Genomic DNA, 18,380 nt, shown 5'->3' on the forward strand with positions numbered 1-18,380 from the left:
CCAGGGGTCAAACTTAGGCTATGTCACTAACAACTAGTGTAACTTGCAGAAAATATCTTCGTCATCTGTAAAAGGAGCAGAAAATAGGACCTACACTACAGTGAGAAAATGGAGATCATAAGCTTCATAGTACTTGTAACATAGAAGGCATTAACTAAACCTGTCAGCTCTCTGTATCCACTTGACCCCTTCCAGAGGACAGAATTCAACACACCTTAACATAAAGGATGTATATATAACAAAATAATAAAACAAATAATAAGACTCATGAAAGGGAAGAGAAAGCAAGTATATTAACCATGAGAGCTAACTTAGTTCTAATAGCTAAAATTTGATTCTGGATTCTTTGGAAGCCAGGAAAAGAATGAAATCATGAAAAGTTTTCCAAAAAAGAAATATGCGACTTTTAATAGGAATGAGTTGACCTTGGAATCAAATTCTAAAATATATCTTTCTTGTGAAATTTTATATAAGATTTCCCGAGACCAGTTTCCAAAAATGTAGAAGAGATTCCATGTGACTCTTACTTACATAGAACCTCAGATATACTAGGCACCTAAAATTGAAATCCAACACAGCCAAGGTGATTCTTCAGAAAATTAAGCATGGCAATTCAAGAACAGGGCTTGTTAGTGATCATATTTAAAATAGGGACAGAACTTAAACAACCTGGAGGGGATTGGGACTTTGTCCCTTAAACTTTCTTCTGTAAATGTTACTTCTCTCAGAGTGTTTCCAATAAAAGATAATTAGTGGAAGGTTCAAGGTTTTATTCTTTGACAGAGGTTTATGTACTAATGCTCAGATTCAAGGTAGGTCCATATGCTATAAGAGTAAATAATAATAATGGTTAAAGATAATAATATTAAAACAGTTCACAACCTCATGAACTGTTGAGTTTAAGCTGATTGGACATGAAAAACATCTGACAACAACCACCTAAGTGTCAAAATAATTAAATAAACTATTACTTCTAATAGAAAAAAAAATATTATGTTAGATTCAATTATCATTAATTGAGCTCAAAATATATCAAGAAATTGGAAGTTGTATTCTTAGAACTTCCTTGTTTCCCAAAAGCCAAATAATTATACAAAAACAGTTCAGATAATTGAGGAGTTTTAGAAAATATGCTTATTTTTCATGTACAAAAATTTCACTCCTGCTTTTATGTAGCTTTCTTTCTTCATCGAAATGACAACAAAATAATCATAAATTACCTTTTTTAAAACTCATTTATCTCCTAACTCCCATCCTTACTAGTTAAAACTTTATAAGACATTTCAGCTACAATATTCACTCTTGATAATGTTAAAGAACCTGGACCAGAAGGTAGCTGCCCGAAAGACTTTTAAAGGCACAATTATTCTTGGCATGATTGGTTATCATGTGTCTAAGGTACTGGAATTGCTTGAATCATTTCAAGTGAGTGACTAGGGAATATTTGTTAGTATTTGTGGAAAGCTTGTTCCTAAAGCACCAGAGTGTCATGTAACAGGACATCTAGGAATGAGTGTACCCCAATGTGATCCAAAACCTTGAGTCCTGATTTTTTTAATCAGTCCCTATTTCCTACAATTGTGTTAATACCACTATTTTTTGAACACCTTCAGACTTTAAGCACTGTCCTCAAAGCTTTACCTGTTCTCTCTCATCTAATTCTCATAACAGATGCTTCTGGTGCCATGTACCCATTCTCCCTTACTCATCATCAGCTTCCTACCATGATCACCTGAACTTCTCCATCTGGGTTATTATTATTTTTAAATTTTTTTATCTGTGGAGCCTTGAGCTTGATAAACTTGTGCACTGGGCAGGCAAGATATGCTGGAGAGTTTCTATTCATGAAATCAGCCTGAGACAATGATAAACATAACAACAGCAACAACAAAAAAAAACCATAAAAAAATAACAAACGTCCCACATGAAATGCCTTTCATGTGGAACAAATCTGAAGCATGTTTTATGCTGTCTCCTAGAAATCCCAATATATCTTGCTCTTTCATGCACTCTGTATTGACTTCCTTCCTATCTCATTTCACTTCTCATTCCCCTAATGGTTTCCTGGGACTGCCATCCAGGTTATTCTTATCTCAAGATTAGCTTCTGAAGGAACAAAAAAAAAAAGACAATCATCATACAATTTTGATAAGCTATTTTCATTCTCAGTTGACAGAGAAGGAGACTAAGACAGAATAATTAAGCAACTAGCCCAAGATCATACTACTAATAAGCAGGAAAACTTGATTTAGCTGCACATTACCTGATCTTCCCATTACACCACACTGGCTTGTAAAATTAGCAGAGGGTAGGGGAGAGGGGCTGATTTGCCATGTAGCTGGTACACTGACATGGCTTTGTGAACACAAGTGTCTAGAATTTTCAAGCCTTTCTTACTATCTAATATTCAAGTTTTTATATCTTTGGTTCTGTCTCATTGGTAACAACACATGTTTGGTTTCTGCTTCGTAAATTATGTGTAAATGGCAACTGCAATTAAGGTAATTGCAGTTTTAAGTTAGTATCATATATTCCTCATGTAATGTGCTCCATGTCTTCCCTTTGCCCCTGCAGATTTATTTCCCATCCCTCTCTACCCTGAGAGGCTGCCCAACCGAACTGATAAAAGACCACATGGGAGCAAGAAGTCATGGAATCCAAAGAGGATAGGTTAATCTTCTTAATCATCCTGTGGTTACACTGAAATCAGTTTTTTAAAAGAGTTATATTAGTAATTGGGATATGATGAGCAAACACACCTTGGATCATTTTTAGAAAAACAGAATTCTTTGTTTCATAGTATAATAAAAAAAGTATTTAAAATAGTGTAGGAAACTATGATCAAAGAGAGAGAAGCCTGTCTTTTTAGATGCCGCAGAACAGAAATATCTGTTAAAATGTCATATTTTTAAAGTTCTTGAGATAAAAAGTAAGGCTACATGCTTAAAAGAGCAAAATGTGTATTTCTAGCTGTGAAAATGCATAATGGAAAAAGTAGGTAGGAGGAAATTGATTAGGTAGGCAGAAAAGAGCAAATATCCAACCAAATTCAGGACATTTGCATGAACAGAGCCCGAGAGAAAGAAGAGAATTTCGAAGGGCATGCAAAAATAAAGTCACTTTCTACAGGCTCCATAGGTTTCCAAAAGGGAAAAAGAAATGTGTTTGTTGGGAGATGACCTTCAGAATGCCCTTCCTCCTTTCATCCAATTTTATTCACATTAAAGTCCAAGATTTACAGCCTTTTCCTCACTTGGTTGACATTGCCTTTGTGAACTAACCTCTTTGGGATTCACTTCTCCCTGTCTTTCAGAATAAACTTCAACTCCCTAGCAGTGGTTTGCACTTTGCAGCATGCTTACCTCTGCTGCTTCCCAGATTGCTTTCCCACTCACAGACACAGTTCTCTGGGACAGCCCTGTTCACTTAGTGGTAATTCCATATGCGTGCCATGTGATTCAGGAGCTGGCGCATTTCTTCTGCCAGGAATATTCTTGCCACACTTTCATTCCATCTACCTGGCTCACTCACTCCCACTTGCTCTTTAAGACCAACCAATGACACCTCTGCAGGAAGTCTCTTTGATTAGCTGCACTGATGAAGCTCCTGTCTCTCTTAGGTGTATTTTAGCATAAGGATTATCACGTGAAGTTTGAACCATCTGTTTACTTGTCTCTCTTTCAATAAACTGGAAATATTTTAAGGGCAGTGAGTTGTATTTTATTTATCTTTGTCTACCCAGAGTTTGACTGGGACACTGAAGATCCATGTTAAACTGAATCAAATTGAGTATGTTAAACATGACATTTGAATCAATATATTTCTAAAGCCTTCTTTACTTTCAAAGTTTTCAAATTCTTTGTTCCAGGGAATTTCTGGATATCATTTTGTATATTTGCCCCCAGATGTCTTTACAGTGCAGTAAAGTAAGGTAAGTGGAGGTGTCCAAATGGTACCCATAACCAACTGTATCACTAAGAGGTGAGGGATGTGTTACCTACACAGCCCAGTAACTTGGCAAAGCTCAAACTAGAACTTATGTTAATGAGGCTAAACTGATATTTCATAAAAGGAGGTTTACCTTTTGTGGATACTCATTTATTTTATGGCTGTGGTGGTAACACACCTTTCTCAGCTGTGTGCCTTTCACATGCCCCAGCTCGGCACTAGGCTCCCAGAAAATTGGGTCACCTAAGATACAAAGTCATATCTTTAAGATTTGTCAGGTTGAGAGGGAGCAGGCTAGGTACAGCAATCAGAGGGAATTTACTGCTGGTAGATGGCGATTTATTGGATTTTGCATTCTCTGAGGTACAATGTCTTTGATTGCCAGCACTGTCATTTCAGGTTTGTTTTTTTTCTATGGGGAACATCTGTGATGTGCAGCTTTTCTGTACAGGCAAAAAGACAGACAAGACACTGCTAATTTTTTTTAATCACATGATATAGTCTGACATATACAGTAACAGTTATGCTGCATCTAGGCTTAAATTATTTTTAAATTTTATCTGACAGTTAACAGTTTCTCATCTTATTTCTTTCCCTTGGTTTTCTAACTCACACTTTTGTGTCCACCTGTACTCCCAGGGTCCTGAGATGAAACTAAAATTATATATACTTCTTTCTCTTTTATTCAAGGAACATGGCCTTTTGAATATGGCCCTCAGATACACAGAAAAGCCAAAAAAGCATCATCAGGGTCCATCCTTCCCTCAATTTTTCCTTTTCTTCTTTTTACATCCTCCTTTGACATTCCCTGTCATATCTTATTCTTAACATCTCCCATGTTCTTCACATTATTCTAGATTGTTCCAGACAAGAGAGAAGATATGACTAAGAAACAGTTCTATACCTAACTTCAATAATTTTATTAATTCCTTCCCATTCCCCTAATATGCAGTCACTTTCACTCAATGTAATTACTCTTCTAGCAGTGATATCAAGTGAGTTCCTATGGAAAGAATTTCAGGCATCGATGGTAGTTTCTGGGGAATGAAGGATTAGAAGCTCTTCCACATGCCTGTAAATAAAACTGGTCCTGTCTTATCCTACAATGCCTGAGGTGACAACAGAACAGTGAACTGGCTGTCAGATATCGGTTCTGGGTAATGCACTAAATTGCTGTGGGACTGTGGACAAGATGACTTAATGCTTTGACCATAGTTCTCTCATGTGTAAAAGAAGGAAATGATATATTCCTTGCTCAAAGCCCTAAAATTTCACATAGCATTGAATGAGAGTTTATCGGACATTTTGAAAGGTTTCCCCCACACTCTGACATAGGTATGGTAACAAAACTAATGACAAGGCAACTATCTGCATGCTTATTATCATAAGGGCACCCTACTTACTTACCACTAGGTGAGGTATAGATACAGCAAAATACAAAACAAGAACAAAAATAGAACATGGGTCTTATATGGAGCAGCAACAATTTTTTTCCATCATCCTTAGTTAGTTTTAATTGTTACTAATTTTTGTCCACATGTTGTTGATTACTTGACAAGATGTTCCTAAAAAAACTGTACCCCCGAACAAGATTGGTTTTTGATAATATTTATTTTGGTTTATAAAATATATGACAGGTTAGACCACCTTTATATATGCCACTGCTCTTTTTAAAGCTATCTAGGATATTGTCATTATATTGCAGATTAATGATAATTCATTCTCTGGCATTCCTCCCATTAAGAGATGTGGTCTATGCCCTCCACCTTCCTATATAGGTAGGCTCTCAGACTGCTTTGACTAATAGAATGTGACAGCAGTGACACAAAATGTCTCCAGGCCTGGCGCATAAAAGACTAGCACTTTCTGTCTCATGGAGCACTCTGTCTCATGGAATACTCACTCTAAGACTACTTATCCCAAGGAAAGACAGATTCATGGAAGAAGTAGAAGTATGACTCCCTTGAGATCACCATGCCATGAGAAGCCCAAGAGCCCCTGAAAAATGTAGCACCATGTGGAAAGAAAAGAAGGCAGGGAGCCCCAAGATATCAGACATGTGGGTGAAGAAGACATGTTGGCCATAGATCCTCCAGACCCTGCTGTCCCAGATGATGCCACATGAATCAGAGAATAACCACCCAGTCAAACCATTCTCAAAACTCTGACACTAAAAATCTTTAATAAAATAAAATGTTTGCTTTAACCATTAGTAAGGGGTTGTTTGGTATGTAGAAATAGGTACCTGACAGTAATCATCAGAGAAATGCAATTCAAAACCAGAATGAGATATCACCTCACACCTGTTAGAATGGCTATTATCAAAAAGACAAATGATAACAAGTATTGGTGAGGACATGGAGAAAAAAGAACTCTTGTGCAGTGTCAGTGGAAATGTAAATTAGTTCAGCCACTATGGAAAACATTATTGCAGTTTTTCATAAACTTAAAAATAGAACTGGATAATATATACTATCCAGTAATTTCGCTTTGGGGTATTTATCTAAAGAAAACAAAAACTCTCATTCAAAAAGATATGTGCACCCCCATGTTTATTGCAGCATTATTTACAATAGTCAAGGTATAGAGACAAACTAAGTGTCCATCTATAGATGAATGGATAAAGAAAATGTGACATAGGAGAATTCTGGTCAAGATGGCAGATTAAGTAAATGCTGTACTTGTCTCCTGCATGACCACATTAAAAATTATAACTAAATTATAGAACAATCAACCTGGAGAACCATGTCAAGACTGGTATGAGGGGTAAAGATGCAAAATGGGCTGGCCCCACATCCATGTATGGTGCGTGAGAATGAGAAGGGCTATCTCAGCTGCACAGGGCTCCCTTGAGGAGTAAGAGGTTCCAGTCCTACACCGGGCTCCCCAACACAGAGCACCAGTGCCAAGAAGAGGAGCCACCACAACAAAACACTGTGAAAATCAGCAGGGATTCTATTCATCAGGGTGAGACAGATGGCTGCTGAAAACTCAGGCATTTTCATAAAGGGCAAACACACAGATTGTCTCACTCCCAGGAACTCACCCTGGGTTCCGGCAGCAAGACAGCAGCTTGGGAGGCACTTAGACATACAGAGAGAGACAGAGTTTCGTGACTCCAGGGCAAGGGCTGAAAAAATGGCTGCCATTATCCTTTTGTTGAGCCTTCCTCCCACCTAGCTTGTGAGTGGACGCCATCTTTTCTGTGCTGAGTTCTCCTTGCACACAGCCAAATCTGAATCTGCACTGACCTAATAAAATCTACTTGTTCCACCCTGGTGACTCCCTGGGACACTGCACAAGCCAACATGCCCACTGCCCAAGTTTTTTTTGCAGCAGGCAACTGGCATTGGTCCACAATGCAGTCTTTCTTGGACAACTCTGAGGATCCACAGTTCCAAGGCCGGTGGGGGTTGGTCTCAATATGCCCTGAGGTTTTTGCTAAGTGGACCAGGTTCAGCACTGGTGCCAAAACTGAATCTGCATTAACCCAGTGAACACCACTTGCTCCACCTTTGTGACTCCCTGAGACCTCACCTCACTCAACTCATGTACAACCTGAGGCTCTTTCAGTGGCTCAGCCTTAGAGTCAGCTTGCAGGTGGCAGCAGGTCTCAGAGTGTCCTGGGCCTTTTTCTAAGCTGCCTAAGCCCTGGCACTGGTGGTAGCTGGCCTTGGGGTCATAGTGTGACCTTTCCCATATGCTTCCATGCCAGGCAAAGACCAACAGAAAATTGTTTTGTAGCTCCTATCAGGTAACTCAGGGACTGATCACAGGCAGTGGCTCACCTAGGCCTGCAACAGAGCCCCTCCCAAGATGCCCTGACACTGACATGCCAGGAGGTCAACTTCATACCACAAGAAAGCACCACCCAGTGATCCCCACAAGGGTCACACACACAAAGGGTGGTCTCAGCAGGCACTGGAGCCTGTTGGGGTGAGTTTCCCTTCATGGAGTCGGTCCACACACAGCAGCTCATACACTGTGTTCATGGCTAATTCTCAGTCAACTGGAGGGTCAATCCTATTCACATCAATCCTAATGTGCCAACAGCAATCAAAACTCAACTACAATAGGAGGGCACACACCAGGAAAACTTCTGGAGCACCTGACTTAAGTGATCAGAAAGACTGTGTCACTGGGCTTCACAGGACACCTACTACATAAGGCCGTCCTGTAAAGACTGAGAGACACAGAAAAGCTACCTAATACATAGAAACAAACTAAAGGGCAACCAAAATGAATAAAACAAAACAAAACAAAACATATTGCAAAGAAAGAACAGACAAAATCTCTAGAAAAAGAACCTAACAAAACAGAGGCAAGCAATCTACCAGTTACAGAGTTCAAAACAGTAGTTATAAGAATGTTCAAGGAACTTAGTGAGAACTTCAACAAAGAGATAAAAAGCATAAAAGAAGAACATAAAAACTATAAATAAGAACAGTCAGAAATGAAAAATACAATAACTGAAATGAAGAATACTTTAGAAGGAATCAATAGCCGATTAGATAAAGCAGAAGATTGAATCAGTGATTTGGAAGATGGAATAGCAGAAAACACCCAATCAGAACAGCAACAAGAAAAAAGAATTTAAAAAATAAGAATAGTTTAAGAAATTTCTGGGAAAACATCAAGCATACCAACATTTACATCATGGGGTTACCAGAAGAAGAAGAGAGAAAATAAGGGATTGAAACCAATTTGGAGAGAGAACAACTAAAATGTCCCTAACTTAGTGAAGGAAATAGAAATACAGGTACAGGAAGCACAGAGAATCCCAAACAAGATGAACTCAAAGAGGCCCATACCAAGATACATCATAATTAAAATGACAAAGGTTAAAGACAGAGAGAATCTTAAAGGCAGCAAAAGAAAAACAATTACCTACAAGGGAGCTCCTATAAGACTATCAGCTGATTTCTCAACAAAATTTTATAGGCCAAAAGAGATTGTCACAAAATTTTCAAATTAATGAAAAAAGCAAGGACTAACAACCAAGACTATTCTACTCAGCAAAGCTATCATTTAAAATTGAAGGAATGATAAAGAGCTTCCTAGACAAGAAGAAGCTAAAGTAGTTCATCACTATCAAACTAGTATTACATAAAATGTTAAAGGGAATTCTTTTGAAAGAGGAATGCAGAAAAATAATATAAATATGAAAAATAAAGTGGCAATAGCTACGTACCTATCAATAATCACTTTTAGTGTAATTGGATTAAATGCTACAATGAAAAGACATAGGGTAACTGATTATATAAGAAAACAAGACCCATACATATGCTGTATACAAGACACCCATCTCTGATTGAAAGACAAACACAGGTTTAAAGTAAAGGAATAGAAAAAGGTATTTTGTGAAAGTAGAAATAGAAAAGGGCTGGAGTAGCAATATGTTTGTTAGACAAGATAGACTTTTAAAAAGGCTACAATAAGACAAGAAACTTTCATAATGATAAATAATTAATCCAAGAATAAGATATAACACTTGTAAACATTTATGCACCCAACATAGGAGCATCTAAACATGAAGCAAATATTGATGAACATAAAAGGAGAGATCCACGATAAGACAGTTATAGTAGGAGGCTTTAGCACCCCACTGACATCAATGGACAGAACTTTCAGACAGAAAATTAACAAGGAAACAGTGGCCTTAAGTGACACTTTAGACCAGATGAATTTAATTAATCTTTTTAGAGCATTTTACCCTAAAGCAAAATACAAATTCTTTTCAAGTGGAACATTTTCCAAGTTAGACCACATGTTAGACAACAAAACAAGTCTCTATAAATTTAAGAAGACTGAAATTATATCAAGCACTGTCTTTGATCACAATGGTATAAAACTAGAAATGTGTTATAAAAGAAACTGAGAAACACACAAACACAAGGAGGCTAAATAACATGCTATTAAATAATTAATGGGTTAACAAGGAGATCAAAGAAGAAATCAAAACAATACTGTGAAACAAGTGAAAATGAAAACAGCCACCCATGATACAGCCACCCAAAATCTATGTAACAAACAAAAGCAGCACTAAGAGGGAAATTTATTGCAATACAGGCCTACCTTAAGAAACAAGGAAAATCTCATTTAAGCTATCTAAACTTACACTGAAAGGAACTGGAATATAAACAGCAAACAAGGCCCAAAGTGAGCAGATGGAAGGAAATAATAAAGATCACAGTGGAAGTAAACAAAATAGAGTCTAAAAAAATACAAGGATCAGTGAAACAAAGAGCTGGTTCTTTGAAAAGATAAACAAAATCAATAAATATTTAACCAGACTCGTCAAGAAAAAAAGAGTAACCAAATAAATGGAATCAGAAATGAAACAGAAGTGACAACTGACACCACAGAAATTCAAAGAATTACAAGAAAATACTTTGAACAATTTTATGCCAACAAATTGGACAACGTGGAAGAAATGGGTAAATTCCTACAAACATACAGTCTTCCAAGACTGAATCAAGAAGAAACATAAAATATGAACAGATTGATTACTACTAATAAAATTGAATCAATAATAAAACTAAAAACTCCCTACAAACAAAAGTCCTGGACCAGATGGCTTCACAGAGGAATTAAACCAAACATTCAAAGGTGAATTAACACCTATCCTTCTCAAACTATTTCGAAAAATTTAAGAGGAGGGAAAGTTCCCAAGCTTATTTTATGAGGTCGTCATTACTCTGATTTCAAAACCAGACAAAGACATTATAAAAAAAAAAAAGAAAGAGAAAGAAAGAAAGAAAGAAAGAAAGAAAGAAAGAAAGAAAGAAAGAAAGAAAGAGAAAATTATAGACCAATCCCTGATAAATTTTGATGCAAAAATCTTCAACAAAATATAGGTAAACTGAATTCAACAACATGTTAAAAAATCATACACCATGATTAGTGTTCAATATCCACAAATCAAGATTAGTGTTCAATATCCACAAATCAATTAACATGATATACCACAAGATTAGTGTTCAATATCCACAAATCAATTAACATGATACACCACATAAAAAAATGAAGGATGAAAATGATATGATCATATCAATAGATGCAGAAAGTATTTGGCTAAATCCAGCATTTATTTATAATAAAAACCCTCAGCAAAATGGGGGATAGAGGGAACATATCTCAACATAATAAAGGTCATATATGGAAAATTCACAGTTAACATTATATTCAGTGAGGAAAAGCTAAAAGCATTTATTTAACTTAAGATCAGGAACAAGACAAGGATGTATACTTTCACTACTTCTATTCAACATTTTATCAAAAGTTCTAGTTATACCAAACAGACAAGAAGAAAAAAATCATTTAAATTGGAAAGAAAGAAGTAAAACTCTCATTATTTGCAGGTGACACGATACTACATATAGAAAACCCTAAAGAGCCCACCAAAAAACTACTAGAATGGATAAGTGAATTCAGTAAAGTAGCAGGATACAAGATTAATATTCATAAATTGGTTGCATTTTTATATATCGATAATGAATTATCAGAAAATTAAGAAAACAATCACATTTACAGTTTTATCAAAAGTAAAATAAGATGCCTAGGAATAAATTTAACTGAGGACTTAAATGGCTTATACTCAGGAAATTATAAGACATTAAAGAAAGGAATTGAAGAAGGTATAAATAAATAGAATCATACACTGTGCTCATGGATAGGAAGTAAGTAACATTGTTAAAATATCCATACTACTCAAAACAGTCTATAGATTCAATGCAATCCCTATCAAAACACCAATGACATTTTTCACAGAATTAGAATTTTTATCCAAAAATTCATGCAAAGCCACATATGACCCCGAATAGCCCAGCAATCTTGAGGGGAAAAAAAGAACAAAGTTGGAGGTATCACAATACCTGAAAACGAACTAGAATAAAAGCCTATAGTAATAAAAACAGCATTGTACTGACATAAAAAACAAACACATAGATCAAAGGAACAGAATAGAGAGCCCAGAAATAAACTCTAGCTGATATGATCAGTTAATCTATGACAAAGGAGGAAAGTATACAATAGTGTAAAAACAGTCCATTCAATAAGTTGTGTTGAGAAAACTGGACAGATACATGCAAAAAAATGAAACTGGACCACTGTCTTACACCATACATAAGAATAAACTCAAAATGAATTAAAGACTTAACTATAGGACCCAAAACCATGAAACTTCTAGAAGAAAACAAAGGCAGTAAACTCTCTAACATCTTTTGATAGTAACATTATTTTTCTAATATGTAGCCTCAGGTAGAGAAAACAAAAGAAAAAATAAACAAATGAGACTACATCAAAAAAGATTTTGCACAGCAAAAAGCCATCAGCAAAACAAAAAGACAACTTACTGAATAGGAAAAGATATTTGCCGATGATATATTTGATAAGGGGTTAATATATAAAATTTATTAAGAACTCATACAACTTAACTACAAAAAAAAAATCAATCTAATTTAAGAATGCGCAGAGGACCTGAACAGACATTTCTCCAAGGAGAATATACAGATTGTCAATAGACCTATGAAAAGATGCTTAACGTCACTAATTAGAGAAATGCAAATTAAAACCATGAGATGTCATCTTACATCTGTCAGAGTGGCTGTCATCAATAAGTCAAACAACAAGTGTTGGCATGGATGTGGAGAAAATGGGAACCCTTATGTGCTGTTGGTAGGTATGCAGTTGGTGCAGCCACAATGGAAAACTGTATGAAAGTGCCTAAAAAAATTAAAAATAGAGCTACTTTATGACCTAGCAATTCAACTTCTTGGTGGACATTTATCCAGAGAAATCCAAAACACTAATTTGAAAAGATATATAGAACCCTACGTTCATTGCTGCAGTATTTACATTAACCAAAATATAAAAGCAACCTAAGTGCTCATCGGTAAACAATTGGATATAGAGGTAGTAGGTATATACAATGGATATTACTTGGCTATAAAAAAAAGAATGGAATTTTACCATTTATGACAACATGGTTGGACTTAGAGTATGTTATGTTAAGTGAAATAAGTCAGACAAAGTCAAATACCATATGATATCACTTACATGTGGAATCTAAAGAACAAAATAAATGAACAAACAAATCAGAAACAGACTCATAGATACAGAGAACAAACTGGTGATTGCCAGATGAGAGGGGGATTGTGGCACTGGGTGAAAAAGGTGAAGTGATTAAGAATTACAAATTGGTAGTTACAAAATAATCACAGGGATGTAAAGTGCAGTATAGAGAACACAGTCAATAAAATTGTAATAACTCTGTATGGTGCCAGGTGGGTGCTAGACTATCTGTTACTATCTGTTCTCTTTATAAATTATATAAATGTCTAACTACTATGCTATGCACCTGAAACTAATGTAAACTAATATTGAATTTAAACATTAATTGAAAAATATAGAACATGAACACACACACACAGGAATTTAATTCAGCCAAAAAAAAAAAGAGTGAAATCTTGTCATTTTCAATAACATGAACGAAACTTGAAGGCATTATGCTAGGTGAAACAGTCAGACAGAAAAACAAATACTATATGATATCACTTACATGTGCAATCTAAAAAACAAAAAAAAACAAACCAAAAAGCCAAACTCAGAGTAAGAGAATAGATTTGTGGTTGCCAGACGTGAGTGGGGTGAAGGGTAGAAGACGGGCAAAATAAGTAGAAGTGGTAAAAAGGTACAAAATTCCATTTAAAAAATAAAAACGTCCCAAGGACATAATGTACAGCATGGTGACTATAGTTAATAGTATTATATTGTATATTTGAAACTTTCTAAGAGTAGATCTTCAAAGTTCTCATTACAAGAAGAAAAAATGTTAACTATGTGTGATCATGAAAATTAACTAGACTTTTTGTGGTGATCATTTCACAATATATACAAATACTGAATCATTATGTTGTATACCTAAAATTATTATAGGCACTAGGTACCTGGAAAGAGCCATTAGGACCTCTAAGAGAATAAAAGAAATGAGACAGTTGTCCCTTTTACCCCAAAATGGCAGGATGCCATTAAATGTCTGACCCTGACCTTCTCCTATGGCCCTGTGACTCAAGGTCTCTTTTAGTTGAAATCAATAGGACATTGCTCCTTCATGAAGTTAAACATTTGCTTCTGCTAATGAAGCCGTGGAGGCTCTCCATTACCAATCATTTGGAAGAGCTTAATGGATCTAAAATCCCAGGTGGTGTGTGTTTGGACAGAAATGTGGATAACCTCTTTTGTGTGGTGTTGCAAAAGAATGAATCAGCAGAACACCACTTCACTTGAGAACAGGATTTGGGGAGTAGAAATCACCAACAGAGCATCCCAGATGGTCGTAGGTAACCTTCTTCTGTCCTTAGACGCCCCGTGATGTACTCTGTTTTGCTATGCAGAACCTCATTGTTGAACTCACTTTGGGGGCTAGAGAAACTTTAAACAACTTGGATCTATTCCCTGATTATTTTTAAAGTCCTTTCTAGTTGCTTTTTCCTAGAATCTTTTCAATTTTCAGCAGTAAATTCTTCTAGCTGCAAGTTTGGAGGGCTTTTTACATTTTAATTTATTAGGTTTTTTTTTTCAGTTTTGGGCGCATTTTTAATTACTTGTTTTAGGGGTATAGTTTTAGGTTTACAGAGAAAAAAATGAGTGAAAAGTACAGTTCCTATCACCCTTCAGCCCACCACCACCAATTTCCCCTATTATTAACATCTCGCATTGGTGTAGCACATTTTTACAATTGATGAGTCAATACCGATATGTTATTATTAACTGAAGCCCAGAGTTTACATTAGGGTTCACTCTTCATGTGGTACATGCTATGAGTTTTGACAAATATATAATGACAATTATCTGTCATTATAGTAAAACCCAGTTTCAGATTTACAGAATTATTACAAAGATGGTACAGCGTTTATGTATACCTTGTACTCAGTTTTCCTTATAAACATCTAACATTGTTATGGTACATTTGTCATAATTAATGAGCCAATATTGATACTTATTAACTAAAGTTCACACTTTATTCAGATTTCCTTTTAGATTATTTTTTATCTAATCCTTTTTCTAGGATTCTATCTAGGATACCACATTACATTTATTCTTCATGTCTTCCTTGGCTTCTCTTGGCTATAATGTTTCCTAGACTTTCCTTGTTTTTGATAACCTTTAAAGTTTTCAGGTATTTTGTAAAATGTTCCTCTCTTGAGGGAGGAACTGGGGGAAGAAAACCAGAGGTAAAGTACTATTCTCATCATATTACATTAAGGGTACATACTATCAATGTGATTTATCACTGTTGATGTTAATGTTGATCATCTGGATTGAGGTTCCTTTGTCAGGACTCTCCACTGTACACTTACCCTTCTTTTTCTAACTTTCTATACTATAGTTGTTGAACAAAAGTCACAAGGACAACCCATATTTAAAGAATGAAGAATTATGCTCTATCTTTGTTTCCCCTCTAGCTTCATTGAGGTATAACTGACAAATAAAATTCTATATAGTTAAAGTGTACATGATAATTTGATGTACTTTTACTGTGTGAAATGATTACACAGTTTCCTATATGCATCATCTCACATAGTTAGTTGCGTGTGTGTTGAGAATGCCTAAGATTTATTCTCTTAGCAAATTTCAAGTGTACAATATAGTATTACTAACTGTAGTCACCATATTGTATATTATATCCCAAGAATTTATTCGTCTCATAACTAAAGGCTTGTACTCTTTGACCATCATCTCTCCAACTCCCCTGATTCCTATACCCTAGTAACCACCATGCTAATCTGTTTCTACTTTTACTTTTAGATTCCACATATAAGTGAAATCATGCAGTATTTATCTTTATCTGGCTTATTTCATTTAGCATGAGGTCCTCTAAGTTCATTTATGGTGCTACAAATGGCAGGATTTCTTTCCTTTTTATGGCTGAATAATATTCCATTGCATTTATATGCCACATCTTTATTATCCATTTATCCGCTCACAGACACTTAAATTGTTTCTATATCTTGACTATTGTGAATATTGCTATGCTCTACCTTCTTAAAGGCAAAATATCTATATAAATTATTTAGAATTCTTCTGCACAAGAAACATGTTTTTCTTATTTGTTCATATATGTATAGACTCATGGTTATTTGTTTTATACTTTGGATTATAATCTGATCTTAATTTATTGATTTTATTCCTGAAATTTTTCCCGCTTTGACCATTGGAAGCTCTTTTAGTTGGTTACTGTGTACCTTCAGTCTACTCCCAGCATTATAAGATTTGAGTTTTGTTTTATTTCATGTTTTGAACATTTCCTTGCTTTCTGCACTACAAAATGCCCCCAGTTGATCCTGTTTATATCCTACTCTAGTCCTGGAATTAGCCACTTATCTACTAAGCCCTGGTTCTTTTTATTGGAGAATGGCATTAGAAACCAAAATCTGGGTACTCAGTTGTTTGCTATTGGGATGTCATTGCTTCTAGGCACTCTCAACTGACAGAGATATATGTGTGTACTAAATGATGTATATTCACATATCTATAAATATTTCTATATGTAACCATCTGTATCTATATTAAGATAAACATAATTGCATACTGACGTTCAACACAAATTCATTATCACATGGATCTCCCTAGCTTCTTCCCCCTTGCTTATTTGTAATCCTGAAAAACATGGATCCCACCATCTACTATTCACTTATTTGTTTAATTCTAGAAAATATGTATAGTGGTTTTGGAATTGTTAACCTAATTTTTAATTTATTAAGATATGTTTATGTCTTAGATGTTGTGTATGTTTGAGAAATTTTTATATGAGCTTGAGAAGAACACGTATTCTGTTGTTGGATGCAGTATTCTACAAATTTCAATTAGATCAAATTGATTGATAGTGCTATTCAGGAAAACAATATCTTTATTGAACTCCTGCCAGCTTAATCTGTCAGTTACTGACAGAGGTGTTAAAGTCTGTAAGTACAATAGTAGATTTGTCTATTTCTCTTTCAGTTATATCAATTTTTTGCTTCATATATTTTAATATTCTATTATTAGGTACATACACATTTAAGATTGTTATGTCTCCTTGGACAATTTACCCATTTATTATTATGTAGTACCACTATCTCTGGTAATTTTCCTTGTTCTGAGGTCTGCTATGTTTGAAATTAATATAGCTACTCTAGCTTTCTTTTGATTAGTGTTAGCGTGGTGTATATTTTTCCAATTCCTTAATTTTAACCTGCCAGAGTCCTTATATGTAAAGTGGATTTTGTGCAGACAACATATATTTGAGTCCCGTTTTTTATCTGACAATGTCTATCTTTTAGTTGGTGCATTTAGACCACTTATTTACAGAGATTATATATATTTGTCTTAACATTAACCATGTTTTTAACTGTTTTCTACACTTAAATGTAAGGATTTTTAAAGTATTTATTCTGCTCGATGATCTCTAAACTTCTTATATCTGTGGACTGGTGTATGTTATTAATTTGGGGAAGTTCTCAGCTATTTTTACTTCGAATAGTTCTGCTCTACTGTTTATTTATTCTCCTTCTAATATTTCAATTACATATATATTACATCTTTTTAAATTGTCCCACAGTTCTTAAGGGTTCTGTTTTATTTTTACTATTCTATTTCCTCTGCATTTCAGTTTGGGAAGATTATATTGACCTATCTTCAAATTTACTAATTCTTTCTTCAGCCTTGTCAAGTCTACATTATTTTTATTTCCATTATTTTCTTTTGATTATATCTTAGAATTTCCATCTCTCTGTTTATACTATCAATCTCTTTTTTTGCATCTTGTCTACTTTTACCATTAGATTTCTTTACATGTTAATTATGGTTATTTTAATTTTCCTGTCTGATAATCTCAAACTCTATGTCATATTCAAATCTGCTCCTGATGCTTGTTTTGTCTTTTCAGATTGTGCCTTTCTTGTGTTTTGGCAAGCCTTGTAGTTTTTTGTTGAATAATGGGCAATGTTATATTGAGTAATAGAAACTGAGATTAATAGGCCTCTAGTGTGAAGATTTATGTCACTCTAACTAGGAGTTAGGCTTTGTTTAATGTCTCCTAACAGGACCAGCAGCTTCAAATTCCTTTGTTTGTTTGTCTTTGTCTTTCCTCTGAACTGTGGGCTTCTCTAATTGTGCTTCTTCAGAGAAAGTCTGTGTCTTGTAACACTTCCAGCTGTGATTTACTATTTTTATACTAGAGCCCAGTTGGTATGATGGTAAAGTGTTGAAGAGGAGCATTCTATAATCTTCCAATTTATCACATAGCATACCTATGTCTCTTCTTGTAATCTTTACATGTTTGATCTTGTAGAACTTCTTCATACTTAAGCAAGACAAGAAGATGAGAGGGGGTCAGTATGAAAAAATGCCCTTCCACCACATCTCTGAGACAAGGCTCTGGTTAAGTTCTT

Source organism: Rousettus aegyptiacus, unplaced genomic scaffold (assembly GCF_014176215.1).
Source record: "Rousettus aegyptiacus isolate mRouAeg1 unplaced genomic scaffold, mRouAeg1.p scaffold_m13_p_12, whole genome shotgun sequence".
In the NCBI taxonomy this organism is placed as follows: domain Eukaryota; kingdom Metazoa; phylum Chordata; class Mammalia; order Chiroptera; family Pteropodidae; genus Rousettus; species Rousettus aegyptiacus.